A 15,770-nucleotide genomic window follows, 5' to 3' on the forward strand; every position below is an offset into this window, starting at 1 on the left:
AATACTACAATCAAATTCTCCTATGTACTTCCAGGATCATTGTAAATCAAAGTAAAAAAAAATATGATAATGCTTTGTAAACTGCCAGGTGATCCATTAATGTAAGGAATGATCATAACTCATTTATTTATCAAACTCATACCCCTTCCTACTGTGTTTGGTCTTTGCTACATCTGGGGATATAAAAATGAATGGGACAATTCCTCGGGGTCTATAGTCTATTGGAACTAGCAGTGATATAAAGAGGTAATCATATGTATATACCCAAAAGAGTTAAAAACAAAGATTCGAATATGTTTTTCTGTGACAATGTTCAGAGCAGCATTCTGCACAATAAGCAAAAGGTAGAAACAACTCAAGTATTCATCAATAGATGAATGGATGATCAAAATGTTGTCGGTACATACAAAGGAATCTTATTTGGCCTTGAAAAAGAATGAAGTTCTGGTACATAGGTAAACCTTGAAAACATGCTAAGTAAAACACAAAAGAACAAACGGTGTATGATTTGTACTCGTATGAAGCATCTAGAATAGGCATAGAGATAGAAAGGGGGTGAGAAGTTACCAGGGACTGGAGGTGAGTGTGGAACTGGAGACTTATTGCTTAATGGGCACAGAGTTTCCACTTGGGGTGGTAAAAAAATTTTGGAAATAGTAATGATGGTGGTACAACATTGCATATTTAATGTCACTGAATTGCACACTTAGAGTAGTTAAAATGGCAAGTTTGTGTTATATCTATTTTAGTACAATAACAAGGAATTAATGAATAAATAAGTCAGAGTTCAACTGAAGACATCAGAAGAACAACAGGGTAGACTTCAAGAGAGTGTAAGAAAAGAAATAATAAAAATAAAAGTAAGAATGAATGAAATAGAAAACAACCAATAAAGTCAAGAAACCAAAACCTGGTTCAGAGGGAGGGGGAGCTGATAAAATAATAAACATAAGCAAATAAAATAGAAATAATTCTACTGTGATAAATGCTAAAAAGAGATGCAGTATGAAGAAAGTCCTAATTGCAGGGTGAAGTAGGAGAAGGCTACAGAAAGATGAACGCCAACTCAGGAAAGGAGAATAGAAGTGTTCCAGAGCATGGAACCCAGCTGCGGGGTGTGTGTGTGTGTGTGTTTATGTCTGCTGAGCAGACAGACTGGTCACCACTGTATTCCCTTCCTAGCCCAGTATCTCAAACCAGGGTGTTTAATAAAAGTTTGCTAAATAATAAATGTCTCCCTGCCATATTCTACAATGTGTCTTTGGCCTGTCCATGGATTTTAAAGTGTAACATTTCCTAAAAGTGTCACATTTAAAGTGTAACATTTCCTAAGCCCTTAATCCATCACTATGGATTATCCATTATCCATTCCATGCTATAATCTTTCATGACAAAGCAAAGTGATGCTATTCTCCTCAGAGGCTCCTAATCTTTTCTGTGTTTCATCTGAAGTGAGGCCTTCAACACCTAGACCTGAATAGAAAGCTAAAATTGACAGTGACTGTTGAAAAGAAAACTGAAATTCAAGTCCCAAGTATCTTAAGGATACATATGATGGTGGGATGTGCCTATCTCCTGCCCCAGTTTTTAGGTATCAGTGTTTGCTTTGGGCATTTGAGGTGCCAGGAGAAAGTAATGTTGCTGCATGGGGGCTTCAGTGTGTGGTTGTGCAGGTTGCCCACTGCACAAGAGCTCCTGGCAGAGGTAGGGAGGAGGACTGAAATACAGCCTATTTTCCACTTACCAAGCCATACACTCTGGGGCTTTGTCCACCCTTATGAAAGCAGCTTTATTTTTTTTTAATTTGGTATAGATGTGTCAGTGAGTATGGGCAAATTGTAGCCCTGTTGTCCTTGGCTGTCATGACTAATGAGGCCCTGGTGGAGAGAAGAAGGGTCAATGCCTGAGAGTCTCCCATCTGTCCTTCCAAAAGAGCTCCCTCAATGCTCTTCAGCTTCTAAGCATCTTTTCCGAAGATCTTTTCAAGACCTTTGGTGGATGACTAACTGGCAGTCCACAGATGGAGAATTTTCTTCTGCCAGGAGACCTTCAGAGTTTTGTAAAAGGCAAGGCCAAAGCTCCCTCACCCCATGCAGCTTTTGGCTCTATGAGTGTGCCGCCTGTCCTGCCACTAGATGGCAGGCTCCCCCAGATACTGGAAGCCGACTTTCCAGAGGACTTAAACTGGGGAAGCAGGAAGCCGAATGCAGAGCTGCCTGTGCAGAAAGAACTTTAGTTTAATTCTAGCTTTCTTGATATGTGATTTGGAAATATATTCTCATTCCATCATGCAATTTCATTAAATTGAATAACAGTTTTACATCACTCATTAAGAGCTAGTTCTTCTCTTGTTCATCTGATTCTGTTTTAACCGTCAGATGTTTAAATTCAGGAGACACTGTTCAAGCTACAGAGAGCTCAGCTCCCTGAGAACTAGTACTTCTGGAAAATACTAGAAGGCCTTATTAATAACATAATCAGAGGCGGGGGGAGCCTGGGTGGCACAGTTGGTTAAGTGTTGACTTTGGCTCAGGTCATGATTTCAGGGTCCTGGGATCTGCGATCTACCCACTGTGAGCAAGTTGGGCTCCGAGCTCAGTGGGGGTCTGCTTGTCTCTCTCCCTCGTCCTCTATCGCTCCCCCAGCCCATGCTCCCCCCCTCATATAAATAAATAAAATCTTAAAAAAAAAAAACATAATGGGGTATTTGTTAAATTCTAACTCCAGGCAACCAATAGCCATTAATGATTTTTGACATTATTCTTTTTAGTTGAGGTATAATTTATATTACACTTGAAAGTGCAATTTTTAAGTGTACAGTTCAGTGGGTTGTAATAAATGCACACACCAGTGTAACCACCATCCCAATTAGGACACAGAACCTTTCCATCACAATGGAAAGTTCTCTTGTCTGCCTTCAAGTCAATGTCAATGACCTGAAGAAGGCTCAAGGCCTGGAGGAGTACAGACAGTGGGTTGAGCAGAGAGTCTGTGTGACCTGGACAATAACACGCACTCTCAGAGGCTAAATACAACTCATAATTACAGCCTTGTGTTTTTGTGTTTTCCTGGTAAAATCAAGCAACCATTTATTTTTCAGAAAGAAATGACATTTAAAAAAATGAAATGACATTTTAAGTATAGTTCCTTTTACCCAGCATTTTAGTAACATGATTTTCTTCCAAATATGAAAATGCACAAAGTTCTCAAAAATATGTTTAGTCATTGCTTCACGATTTGGTTCTTATGAACTTCTTTTCCTTTGCCATTGTTAGGCTGTCACTGAGAAAATGATTAAGTGAGACCATTGCTTTGTTTTGAAAATACTTTTTCCTGAAGAACCAATCAAAGCATTCTTCAGTCCAGGAGATGAATTCATTTGTCAGCCAGCACGAGGCTTGCCTTTATTACTCTGCTAGAGAAATGCAGTGACTTCCACTAAAAGATTTCTTTATTGTTGACTTCTTACGGAAGCATAACGCACATGCAGAAAAGTGCACAGCTCAATGAATTTGCATTAAAATGAACACACCCATGATCAAGTAACTGACTACCCTCAGCAGGCCTTCTAGTCACTCCAGAGGTAAGCGTTACCTTCACTTCTGAGATCAGAGCTGAGGGGCGCGCAGGTGGCTCAGTCCATTACCTGTCTGCCTTCAGTTCAGATCATGATCCCGGGGCCCTAGGATTGAGCCCCACTTCGGGCTCCCTGTTCAGCGGGGATTCTGCTTCTTCTTCTTTCTCTGCCACTCATGCTCTCTCACTTGCTCACTCATTCTTTTTCTCAAATGAATAAATAAAATTTTTATAAGAGCATAGATTAATTTTTTTAAAAGACTTTATTTAGGGCGCCTGGGTGGCTCAGTGGGTTAAGTGGCTCGATCCCAGGAGCTGAAGGCAGAGGCTTTAACCCACTGAGCCACCCAGGCGCCCCAAGCATAGATTAATTTTATCAGCTTTTCAACTTTCCATAATAGAATTGTGTATCCGGTGCTGTTTTATGCCTGGCTTCCACCACTCAGTGCTCTATTTGAGAAAGACATGCATATTGTTGAGCTGTAATCTGTTCTTTCTCTTACTGTGCAATGTTCCCTTGTGTTTCCATTCTACCGTTTATTTCTCCGATGTTCCATACTGATGGATGTGTAAATTGTTTCCAGTTACTGGCTATTACAAATAAGCCTGCTATGAAAATTATTTAAAAATGTCTCTCAATGCACATTACTTACATATTGCTGGGATCTACATTTGTTCAGCTTGAGCTAATGCTGCCATAGTGTTTCCCAGTATGGTTGTACTAATTATACTCCTACCGACAATGCATGAGAATGGTAGTGCCTCCATTTTGACAACACTTGATATAACCAGTCTTTTTCATTTTACATATTCTGGTGTGCACAGAGATATCTCCCCAGGGCTTTAATGTGCTCTTCTTGATGACTAAAGTCGAGCACTTTTTTCATGCTATCTATTAGTTATTTGGATATTTTCTTTTACAAAGTGCCCGTTCAAGTCTTTTGCCAATTTTCCATAACTTTGTTAACATAAATTTTTTTTTTTTAGATTTTATTTATTTATTTGACAGAGAGAGATCACAAGCAGGCAGAGAGGAGAGAGAGAGGAGGAAGCAGGCTCCCCGCTGAGCAGAGAGCCCGATGCGGGACTCGATCCCAGGACCCCGATATCATGACCCGAGCCGAAGGCAGCGGCTTAACCCACTGAGCCACCCAGGCGCCCATTTTAACATAAATTTTTAAGTGTCTTTCTTTTTAGCTTTCCATGAAACTATTTCAGACTTTTGCAAAAATAGTACCAAAAAAACTCCATATTTCCTTCATCTAACTTTCTATTTCCATCTCTTGCTTGACTATAGTCCACTTACCAAAATCAAGAAATTAACATTACTCATCGACAGACCTGATTAAAGTGTTATCAGTTGTCTCTCTAATGTCATTTTCCAGACCAGGATTCAATCCAGAATTACTCATGGCCTTTAGTTGCCATGTTGTCTTGGTCTCCATTAATCTGGAATTGTTCTTTAGTCTTTGTCTTTAATGACTTTACCACTTTAGAAGAGTATCGACCAGTTATTTTGTAAAATACTCTCAGTTTGCATTTGTCTAATGTTTAGGTTCAATTCAGGATTAAATTCAGGTTTATGCCTCTTTGAAGGAGCGATGTTGTATTCTCAGTGCATGGAGCAGGAGGAACATGCCATCTAATCAGTGGTGATGTTAACTTTGATCTCTGGGTTATGCTGGTGCCTGGCAGGTGTCCTCACTTTAAAGTTACTATTTTTCCCTTCATAGTTAGTAAATACCTAGTAATGCAGTAAGTACATACTCTGTTTCTTTTGCTCTACAATGGTTTTTTTTTTTTTTAAGATTTTATTTATTTATTTGACAGAGAGAGAGATCACAAGTAGGCAGAGAGGCAGGCAGAGAGAGAGAGAGAGGAGGAAACAGGCTCCCCGCTGAGCAGAGAGCCTGATGCGGGACTCGATCCCAGGACCTTGAGATCATGACCTGAGCCGAAGGCAGCGGCTTAACCCACCCAGGCGCCCTCTACTATGTTTTTAATGTATACTATTCACTTACATCTTTTTCTAAAAGCTTTATTGTTTTTCCTTTCATGGTAAGTGTCAAGATTTATTATTTTCTTATATCATATCAAATTGACCTAGCATCATGTATGGAAAATCCATCATTTGTTACAAATAAGGTGACTATATGAAGGTCTCTTTCTGCCCTTTTTGTTATGTTGGTTCATTTGTCTTTTTGTGACTACTAAACTGACTTACGAGCTACATTATCAATTCTTGATATCTTTATATTTCTGTCTTTGATCCTTTTTCAAGATAGACTTGGCTATTTTTGGCCTTTTGCATTTCAGCTTAAAATTTAAAATCCATTTGTCCATTTCCGCATCTACCCCATAAACCTCTGATAGGGTGATTTGGATTGTGTTGAATCTATAAATATAGATCGTTTTGGAAGCATTACAAGTTTATAATACTGAATCTTCAAATTATGAACATAGTACTTACCTCCATTTAATTAGATCTTTATTTCCCTTCATACTGTTTTATTGTTTTTAGTATAGTGCTCTTGCATAGCTTTCACTGATTTATTCCTAAATATTGGATGTTTAACAATTTTTAAACTATGGAACTACATGACAAGAGAATAGCATAGAGCAGTGGTTCTCAGTGGGAGGTGACTTTGCTTCCAGGACAACTTTGGCAGTGTCTGGAGACATTTTTGTTTGTCACACTTGGGGTAGCACTGGTGACATATCTTAGGTGAAAGCCAGGGATGCTGTTAAACATCCTGTAATGCCCAGGTCATTCTCCCACAGTGAAAAATTTTACAGCTGAAATGTCAGTAATGCTACTCCCAAGAAACTTCAGTATAGAGTTAAGAATTTCAAAAACAAAAGTTACTTAATATAGTCATTATTTTTTATACATTGTTCAGTGGTTTTTGTATGTCATGCACATCATGATCTACAGTGACATTTTCATCACATTAAAAGTTATTCTTTCCAACTAGGGTGTGAATAAAGCTTGGCATTTTCAGAATTTTATAAAAAAGGTGCTATAATTGTTGGGAGATAATTCTCCATGGGTTTTGGGTTTTCTGAGCAAAAGACAGACCATTTTGTTCAAGGACCTTTGCATAAGAGACAGCATAAAGGAGAGGTTCCCCATAGAGAGTTGGAGATATCTCTCCCTGTAGATATATCAGGGTAATAAAGCTAGAGACCTTGGCCTTCCTTCCCTGGAGATTGTTTGCTTACATTTAGTGTAATAAAAGATAATATCTCTCTCTGGGGGGATAGGCAGGTTTGTTAGCAGTCTCCTTATAAGATTAGGGGTTTCCTAGGTTCACTGTTCCTCAGCTGTGACACAGATCCACAGTATGCCTGGTATCCACCTGCAGTTGGATGCCTCATGGACTAGGAGGCAAGATGGAGCCCATGCTGCCTGCTATGCTGTGAGTAATAATGCTGCCTAAATCCGTTGGGGCGTGTTGTCTCTTTACTGGCTGAATCTATAGATTTCATCTCTTGGCTATTGTAAATAGTGCCGCAATGCACATGGGGTACATGTATCTTTTCAAATTAGAAAACACAGGTTTTTTACATGAAAGTCCCTCTTACAAAGCTTTCACAGATTTTTTTTTTTTTAATAAGCCTAATGAACTGCTGTGACTTGTGATTGGGATGCCCTATTATATAACTTCAGCAATCACTGGATTCTATGATGCCCCAATGAGTTTGTGCCTAAAACAGCACTAGTTGCCTGGCAGAAAGATGGAGGAGGAGATGGGGTACTGCCATTCTTGTTGCAACAAGCCTTGTAGAACTCTTTACCTTCCGGGCGCCTGGGTGGCTTAGTGTGTTAAGCCGCTGCCTTCGGCTCAGGTCATGATCTCAGGGTCCTGGGATCGAGTCCCGCATCGGGCTCTCTGCTCAGCAGGGAGCCTGCTTTCTCCTCTCTCTCTGCCTGCCTCTCTGCCTACTTGTGATCTCTCTCTGTCAAATAAATAAAAATTTAAAAAAAAACTCTTTACCTCTCAAAATCCTGTATATTTGCAAAATCCTATATATTTGATTAAAACAAATATAACTCTGTGCATTTGCAACATTGATTAAAATAAAAGCTATATTTTTAAAAATGTGGTAGATGGGCTGAATAAAATGGACATAACTGAAAACGGAATGAATGAACATGTAAGATTAATCCTAAAGAGTCTCTCAAACTTAGAGGTAAAGGACTAAAGCAAAAACAAAACCAAAAACAAACAAAAACAACCAATGAAAGAGAAGTTAAGTGACATGGAAGATAAGGTCAAAGGTTCCTACAGCATCAAACAAAAATTCCAGACCAAAAGAATGGAGATAATGGGAGAGGGAGACTCTAAAAGAAGAGCACTCTGATTCAGAAGAGTCAAGTCTTTGGAATGAACAGACCTAAGAATACCAACCAGGACTAGAGAAACAGTTCCTACTCCTAAATGTGTAAAAAGGGGAGAAAACATCTTAAATTTTTCTAGTGAGAAAGACTAGATTACCTACAAAGGAATAAGAATCAGTTTAACATCAGATTTTTCTTTGATACCAGTGGATTCTAGGAGACAACAGAGAAATATGTTGAAGGATGGTGTCAAAGTTAGCTTCCTTTAGAGCCCCCAAACATGGCATTCATACACACATACACATATAATACACATATTAGATGGTAGCAAATACTATTGATTGAGGAAAGGAGTGATTGGTTAAAAGTTTTATTACTGAAGGGTCCCTGGGTGGCTCAGTCAGTTAAGCATCTGTCTTCAGCTCAGGTCATGATCCCAGGGTCCCGGGTTGAGCCCCATGGCAGGCTCCCTGCTCAGCAGGGAATCTGATTCTCCCTCTCCCCATGCCCATCCCCCTCCACTCATGCTCTGTTTCTCACTTTCTCTCTTTCAAATAAATAAATAAAATCTTTTTAAAAATTTTATTATTGAATTTTAACTTTGTATAGCTGTTATCAGAAAAATAGCCAGTACTAATATAGAGCTTACAATGGACCAAGAACTTAAAAATTTACATATATTAAGTCAATTAATCCTTATTACACTTATGAGGTAGGTACTAACATTATTCCCACTAATGGACGAGAAAACTGAGGCATAGAAACGATCAGTGACTTTCTTTCAGTCTCCAGCTAATAAATGATAGAGCTGAGATTCAAACCCTATTTTTTTTAAAGATATTATTTATTTATTTGACAGATAGAGATCACAAGCAGGCAGAGAGGCAGGCAGAGAGAGAGGAGGAAGCAGGCTCCCTGCTGAGCAGAGAGCCCAATGCCCCCGGGGCTCTATCCCAGGACCTGGGACCATGACCTGAGCCGAAGGCAGAGGCTTTAATCCACTGAGCCACCCATGCACCCCAAACCCTATTTTTATTTTGGAATTTAATGAGGATTTTCTTGCAAATAAATATTCCATTAGTTTTTGTAAATATTCAGTAGGCAATTGAAAAGAAGGTGCTTGGGGTACCTGGGTGGCTCAGTGGATTAAAGCCTCTACCTTCGGCTCGGATCATGATCCCAGAGTCCTGGGATTGAGCCCCACATCAGGATCCCTGCTCTGCGGGAAGCCTGCTTCCTCCTCTCTCTCTGCCTGCCCCTCTGCCTGCTTGTGATCTCTGTCTGTCAAATAAATAAATAAAACCTTAAAAAAAAAAAAAAGAAAAGAAAAGAAGGTGCTATCTCCGTAGAATATGGAGTCCAGTTTAGTTCATAACTATTAATTCTATGTCATTAAGATATTGTCTGGATTACTGATATGTTTTTTAGTCAAAGTTTTCTGTTAAAGTCATAGTAGAGACTGTTTAAAATTTATTTCTGCCAGGCACCTGGGTGACTCAGTCAGTTGGATGTCCAACTCTTGATTTCAGCTCAGGTCATGATCTCAGGGTCATGTGTAAGTCAAGCCTCCAGGCAGGCTCTGTGCTCAGCAGGAAATCTGTCTAGGATTCTCTACCTCTACCTCTACCCTTCCCCTCCCTGCTCACATGCACTCAAGCTCTCCCTCTCTCTCTCTCCCTCTTCCCTCTCAAATAAATACATAAAATCCTTTAAAAAATTATTTTTGCTTCATATTGCAAAAATATTTTTTTTTAAGTTTTTTTTTTTCCTTTTAGATGTTATGTTTTTGTTTCTATGTTCCAGGATTTTTTCATAGTTCTATATACTTTTTTATGCTTACTCATCCTTGAATGTTTAAAGTTTTATGTATGCTTTCCATTTGTTCCCAAACAGGATGAGCTAATTCTTCTTGGCTCCCTGCCTGTCTATTTGGATGCTGTTACAATCCTCTTCTCATATCTTAAGCTGAAGCATGGTTACCTTCTGGCAGCCTAAAAAGAATGCGGAATGAGCCAGCTGGCAAGGAATGTCACCCCTGCAAGATTTCTTCCCAGTGTTTTACAAAGCCACTGTCCCAGGGGGCCAAAGGTTATTTGGCCTTTGTCCTTGTCTCCTTCCCGGGGAACAGCCAGACTCCATATCCATATCCGAGAGGAGTTTGCCATTCAGAGTAAAAATTCTCCCTTTTTGCCTTAGTCCACTTCAAGAAGCATTGGGAAAGGAGAGTCAGAAGACTGGGCTAACCCCTCACTCTTCTCTGGAAGAGTTCTGGTTATCTATTGCTCTATAAAATAACCCCAGCAATCATTGACTATTGTCATCTCTCCTGATTCTGGTGAGCCAGTGGGCTCAGCCAGGTGGTTCTCATGCGGGGTCTCTCAGCTGGCTTCCAGAGAAGATGACGGGATCCTCTCAAAGCCTTTTCTATCCACATGTCCGGCAGGCACTGGGAAGTACTTGGGAAGTTCAAACTGCCAGGGCGGGAATAGCAGGGGCTTCTCTTCTCTCTCTTTAGCCTCCTGGGCTCTGTCCATGTGCTCTGTGCAGCATGGTGTCCTCAGGGCAGATCTGCTTGCTTCACACAGCCACTCGAGGCTCCACAGGCATTTTTTCTGAGCAAGAGAACTAGACGGAAGCTGTGTCAACCTTGAGAGGGTTGCCTGGGTGGCTCAGTGGGTTAAGCCCCTGCCTTTGGCTCAGGTCATGATCCCAGAGCCTGGGATTGAGTCCTGCATTGGGCTTTCTGCTCAGCAGGGAGCCTGCTTCTCCCCCACTCTCTCTGTCTACTTGTGATCTCTGTCTGTCAAATAAATAAATAAAGTCTTTAAAAAAAATAAAGACTCAGCCTTGAGAGCCACACAATGTGTCACTTTTCTTGGGCCAATACACTCTGTCACAGGAAGTTTGACACAATTTTGTTGAATTAATAAATGACTGTATACCATCAATAGTAATACTTATTGATATCTACTGTCTGTGAGTATCTAACCGATAGAGCTGTTGTGAGGATTTATTGACTAAACCTGTATATCTAAAGCACCTGAATAGTGACCGGCACAAAGTTAAGTGCTCATACAGATGTTAGCTATACTCTACAGTTACAGAGAATTAGAGATCAATAACAATAGTGTCCACTGAACAATCTTCCCTGCCATTCAGTTTCGATTGTCTATTCTACTATTCAATAACTTTAAAAAAAATATTGGTTTACCTACTTGTTTCAATGGAACATATCATCTGAAAGCTTCCCAAGAAAAGATAGACAGAAGATCAACTTTTTGAAATCTTGCATGGCTGAAAATAACTTTATTTACCCCTATGCTTGACCAATAGCTTGAGTGGCTATGAGAATCTATGCTGGAAATAATTGTCTCTCAGAATTGTAAAGGCATTATTCCTTAGTCTCTCAGTTTGATGTGTTGCTATGGAGAAATATGATGCCATTCTGGTTCTTGATCCTTTGTATTGTAAGGGTCAATGGCAGGTTGCTCCAAGATGGCTGCTTGGCACAAACATTATTTGGAGTTAAAAGCAATCAAAACCCAGCTGCTTTGAGAAAAGCTCTTTACCTCTTCCCCAGCTGCCTGGCTGTACTAGGAAGAAAGCTATTAACAGATTTCCTCTTTACTTGAGAGAATTACCTACATAATAGGGCAACTTTTGTTTTCCAAATATCTCCTCTCACCTTCCTGCTAATGGTCTTTCTCCCCTTTGTATCCTCAGACTCATACCTCTTCTTAGCTCCTATAAGTGTCATGTAGCCTTCCTATCTTTGGAATTCTCATGTCTGTGTGGATTTCCTGTATGTATGCTATTAAATTTGACTTTCTCGTGTTAATCTGTCTCATATTGATTTGATTCTTAGTCCAGCTCGAAGGACCTTGAAAGGCAGAAGAAATTCTACCCCTCCCCTCCAGTAACGCAACCTCATTTTTCCCTCTGGGTGCTTGTCAGATCTTCTCTGTTTCCCTGGTCTTCTGAAATGTTATCATGATATACCTTGATGTGATTCGGTTTTTGTCCATTGTGCTGGGTTCAATATGCATTTTCAATGTGGAAACTTAACTTGTAAGTGTGGAGGCCGAGAAAAATCAAGGCCATCCCACCTCAGGTTTAGCCTTAGCATAAGTACAGCCACCTGACTCCTGTGCCCAAGGGCTGAACTTTCCCCTGCTATACTTTAGTTCTAAGGAACCCCACCCTACTTTAGGAAGCCCCACCCTGCTTTGGTTCCAGAGACCCCCCACCCTGCTTTAGTAACAGGAACCTATAAATACCCCTGCCTTAACTAAGCTCGGGGTCCAAGTCCTTACTCCGCTGTGTTGGGTGTACTGGGGCTCAAGCTTAAGCTTGTCGAATAAACTCTCGTGTGATTGCATTGGTGCTTGGCTCCTTGGTGGTCTTTCGGACGTGAAAACCGGGCACAACAGTAAGCAGAGACAATTAGGGGGTATTCAGAAAAAAGACAGACATAGTTTCTTGACATAAGAAACGTCATTTCAGGCCCCCCACTACCTTGTGAAAGAATGTTTAATATCAAGGGGTGCCTGGGTGGCTCAGTGGGTTAAAGCCTCTGCCTTCAGCTCAGGTCATGATCCCAGGGTCCTAGGATCGAGCCCTCCTTTGGGCTCTCTGCTCAGCGGGGAGCTTGCTTCCCTTCCTCTCCCTCTGCCTGCCTCTCTGTCTATTATGATCTCTGTCTGTCAAATAAATAAAAATTTTTTTTAAATCTTAAAAAAAAAAAAAAAAAGAATGTTAAGATCAGTCACTCTTAGGCCAGTAGATAACCTAATCATATCAGGGACAATAAATCAGTGGTAAAACTCCCAGGGCTAATTCAAAAATGAAGACTGGCCTGTTGTAGTTCTCCTTTGCAGGATCTTAAACTTCTTTTTTTTTAAGATTTTATTTATTTATTTGACAGAGAGACACAGTGAGAGAGGGAACACAAAAAGGGAAAGTGGAAGAGGGAGACATAGGCTTCCCCACTGATGTGGGGCTCGATCCCAGGCCCCTGGGATCATGACCTGAGCTGAAGGCAGCTGCTTAACAACTGAGCCACCCAGGGGTCCCTGGGTATTAAACTTCTTTGAGTGCTCAGATGCCTTACCAACTGGAGCCAGAGAATTGATGACGCTGACCTTTGCCAGCCAGCTCTTGTGACTTTGACCTGGACTCTCTTATCCTTTTTTTTTTTTTTTAATTTAAATTCAATTGGCCAACTTATAGTACATCATTAGCTTCAGATGTTGGACTCTATTTCCTTAAGATGACCTTTACCCCAAATCCCTGCCTAATTCCTCATTGCACAAACCCTTGCATGAATATGTGTGAGCGCTTAACTTATAACATCCCCCACTGCTCGGGAGACACTTCTGTGGGAAATATTCACCCGATGTTCTTTTTTACATGTTACAAGTAAAACACTTTCTTTTCCTAGATCATGGATTGGTTGTGTCTTTTGTCTCAATATTCACCAAGAGGCAAAGCCAGTTTCAGGTATCAATATCCTGTAGTTCTAAAAATATATAATTGGATTATTTAATTGATTTCTTCTCTATTTCCCAGATGCCTTGGGCTGGTTTTCAAATATTCTTATCTTTCTCTCCTTTTTGCCTGTTGTCTATACATCCTAGGATATTTCCTTAATTTTGTCTTCTTACCACTGTACTGAGTTTTTCATTTTTGCTATATATTTTTTTAAAGATTTTACTACTTATCAGAGAGAGTAAGAGAGAGAGAACACAAGCAGGGGGAGGGGAGAGAGAGAAACAGGCTTTCAACTGAGCAGGGAGTCTGATGCAGGGCTCGATCCCAGAATCCCGGGATCATGACCTGAGCCGAAGGCAGACACTTACCTGACTGAGCCACCCAGGTGCCCCCTTGCTATCATATTTTTAATTTACAAGAACTCAGTTTGGTGCTGTGAGTGTTCATTTTTTTTAGAGACTCTATTCTGTTTCTATTCTATTTCTTTTTATTTCTCAAGGGAAATTGATAATCGATTTTTAGAAGTTTTTCCTCTCTCTACATACTCTGTTTCTTTGAATTTCTTTTTTCCTGTTCTGATTTATGTCAGATCCCCCTCTTAAATTCTGATGACTTTCAGCTATCTGTTCTTACTGAAGAGTGTCAGATTTAGCAAAACGAAATGAAACAGGATACATAGTTAAATATGAATTTTAGATAAACAATGTTTTGGATCAGTGTATCCCATGCAATATTTAGGACATACTTATGGCATGTAAGTATTCTATACTTTAGTAAGGAATTATTTATTGTTTACCTGGAATTCCATTTAACAAGGTGTCCTCGATTTTATCTAGCACCCCTAAAAGTGAGATCTTAAATGTGACCCGGACGCTATGTGCAGGTGGGTAGATCTTCACTAGGATAAGTTCACTAAAGGGTTGCTCTAGTTTCATGGAGTACCTGATGATCTTTGTAGGTCTTTACTCTCCCCAAGGAAGAATATTCCAAACTCCACATTCTGGCTGCCAGTAGTGCAGAAACCACATAAGGAAGAACACTGACCAGCTCAATATTCCTCATATTAAGTTTCATATAGATACTCAATTTCAGTGCGATTTCCCTTGCTAAGGGTGGCCGCTGTTTAAATAGAAAACCACAGGCCCAAAATGGCATCACTTAGGATGAGCCTCCAAGTCATTAAACCAAGACTTAATACCTAACCTGACTGCAGTTCTACCAGACCCCCACCCCCAGGAACGTAACCTTTAACCAGTCATGGAATTTCCTGATTAACACTAGGAAATTTACTGATAGACCTCATCTGTTCCCCTTAGGAGGGCAACCTTCTCTAAAACAATGGATTCTTTGCTAATAATTTCCTTTTTTCCACTCTCTCCCTAACTTTAACAATCTTTCCCTTTCTGTAGCCCTTCTCAATGCTAGATAGGGCACTGCCTGATTCACGAATCAATTAATAAAGCCAAGGGGATCTTTAAAATGTACTTGGTTGAGTTTTTGTTATTTAACTCTGCAAAATTTTTGTTAGTCTCCCCATTCAGGGGTGGAGCCCAATTCTCCTTCCCTTGAGTCTGGGCTAGCCTTAGTGATTTGCATGACCTATAGGATGTAATGGAAATAACATTCAGGGGCTTCTGAGCCTAGGTGGTAAGAAGCCTACTATTTCCTGGATCTCTTGGACCATCCTTTCTGGGAGCCTGAGCCTCCGTGTAGGAAATACAACGCCGCCGGAACTGCCATGTGGAGAGAGCATGCTTAGTCAGATGCTCTGGTGGCCAGTGCCAGCTGAGGCCAGCCTCCCAACTCCCCTTGCCATGATACCAAACATGTGAGTGAAGCCTCCAGACTGACCTCTCTGTCAGCTGAATACCACTAGGTGACCTTTGTTGACGTCATGTGGAACAGAGAATTGCCCAACCCACGAGATCATGAGATACCATAAAATGGTGGTTGTTTAAAGTCCCCAAGTTTTGAGGTACTTTGGGAGGGAGACTTAAATAACCAGAACAACTTGACTACACCCAGTATGCCCCATTCCGGAGACCCTCTGCTTTATGCCCTCCAGAGATATAGTTTCAATCTTTTGCCAAAGTGGGAGAGGGGTGGTGGCCGCGGTGTGGTCTTGGGGATTCTAGAGACTTAGACAAAATCCGCTGGTTCTATTCTTAAGTCTATAACCACTTTCAGAAGCACCCTGATGTAGCAAGACCTACATAGTCTGAGAAGTTCTGCCATACTATGTCACTTCTTGACCTACTTGACCTGGCTTGATCTACTCTGGACTCGGGAGTCCCCTTTTCTCAGGTCTGCTAGGTCCCTGATCTAGGTCTATCTGCTTTCCACCTACCAAAATCTCGTTCTT

This window comes from Neovison vison, chromosome 8, assembly GCF_020171115.1.
Source record: "Neovison vison isolate M4711 chromosome 8, ASM_NN_V1, whole genome shotgun sequence".
Taxonomy (NCBI): domain Eukaryota; kingdom Metazoa; phylum Chordata; class Mammalia; order Carnivora; family Mustelidae; genus Neogale; species Neogale vison.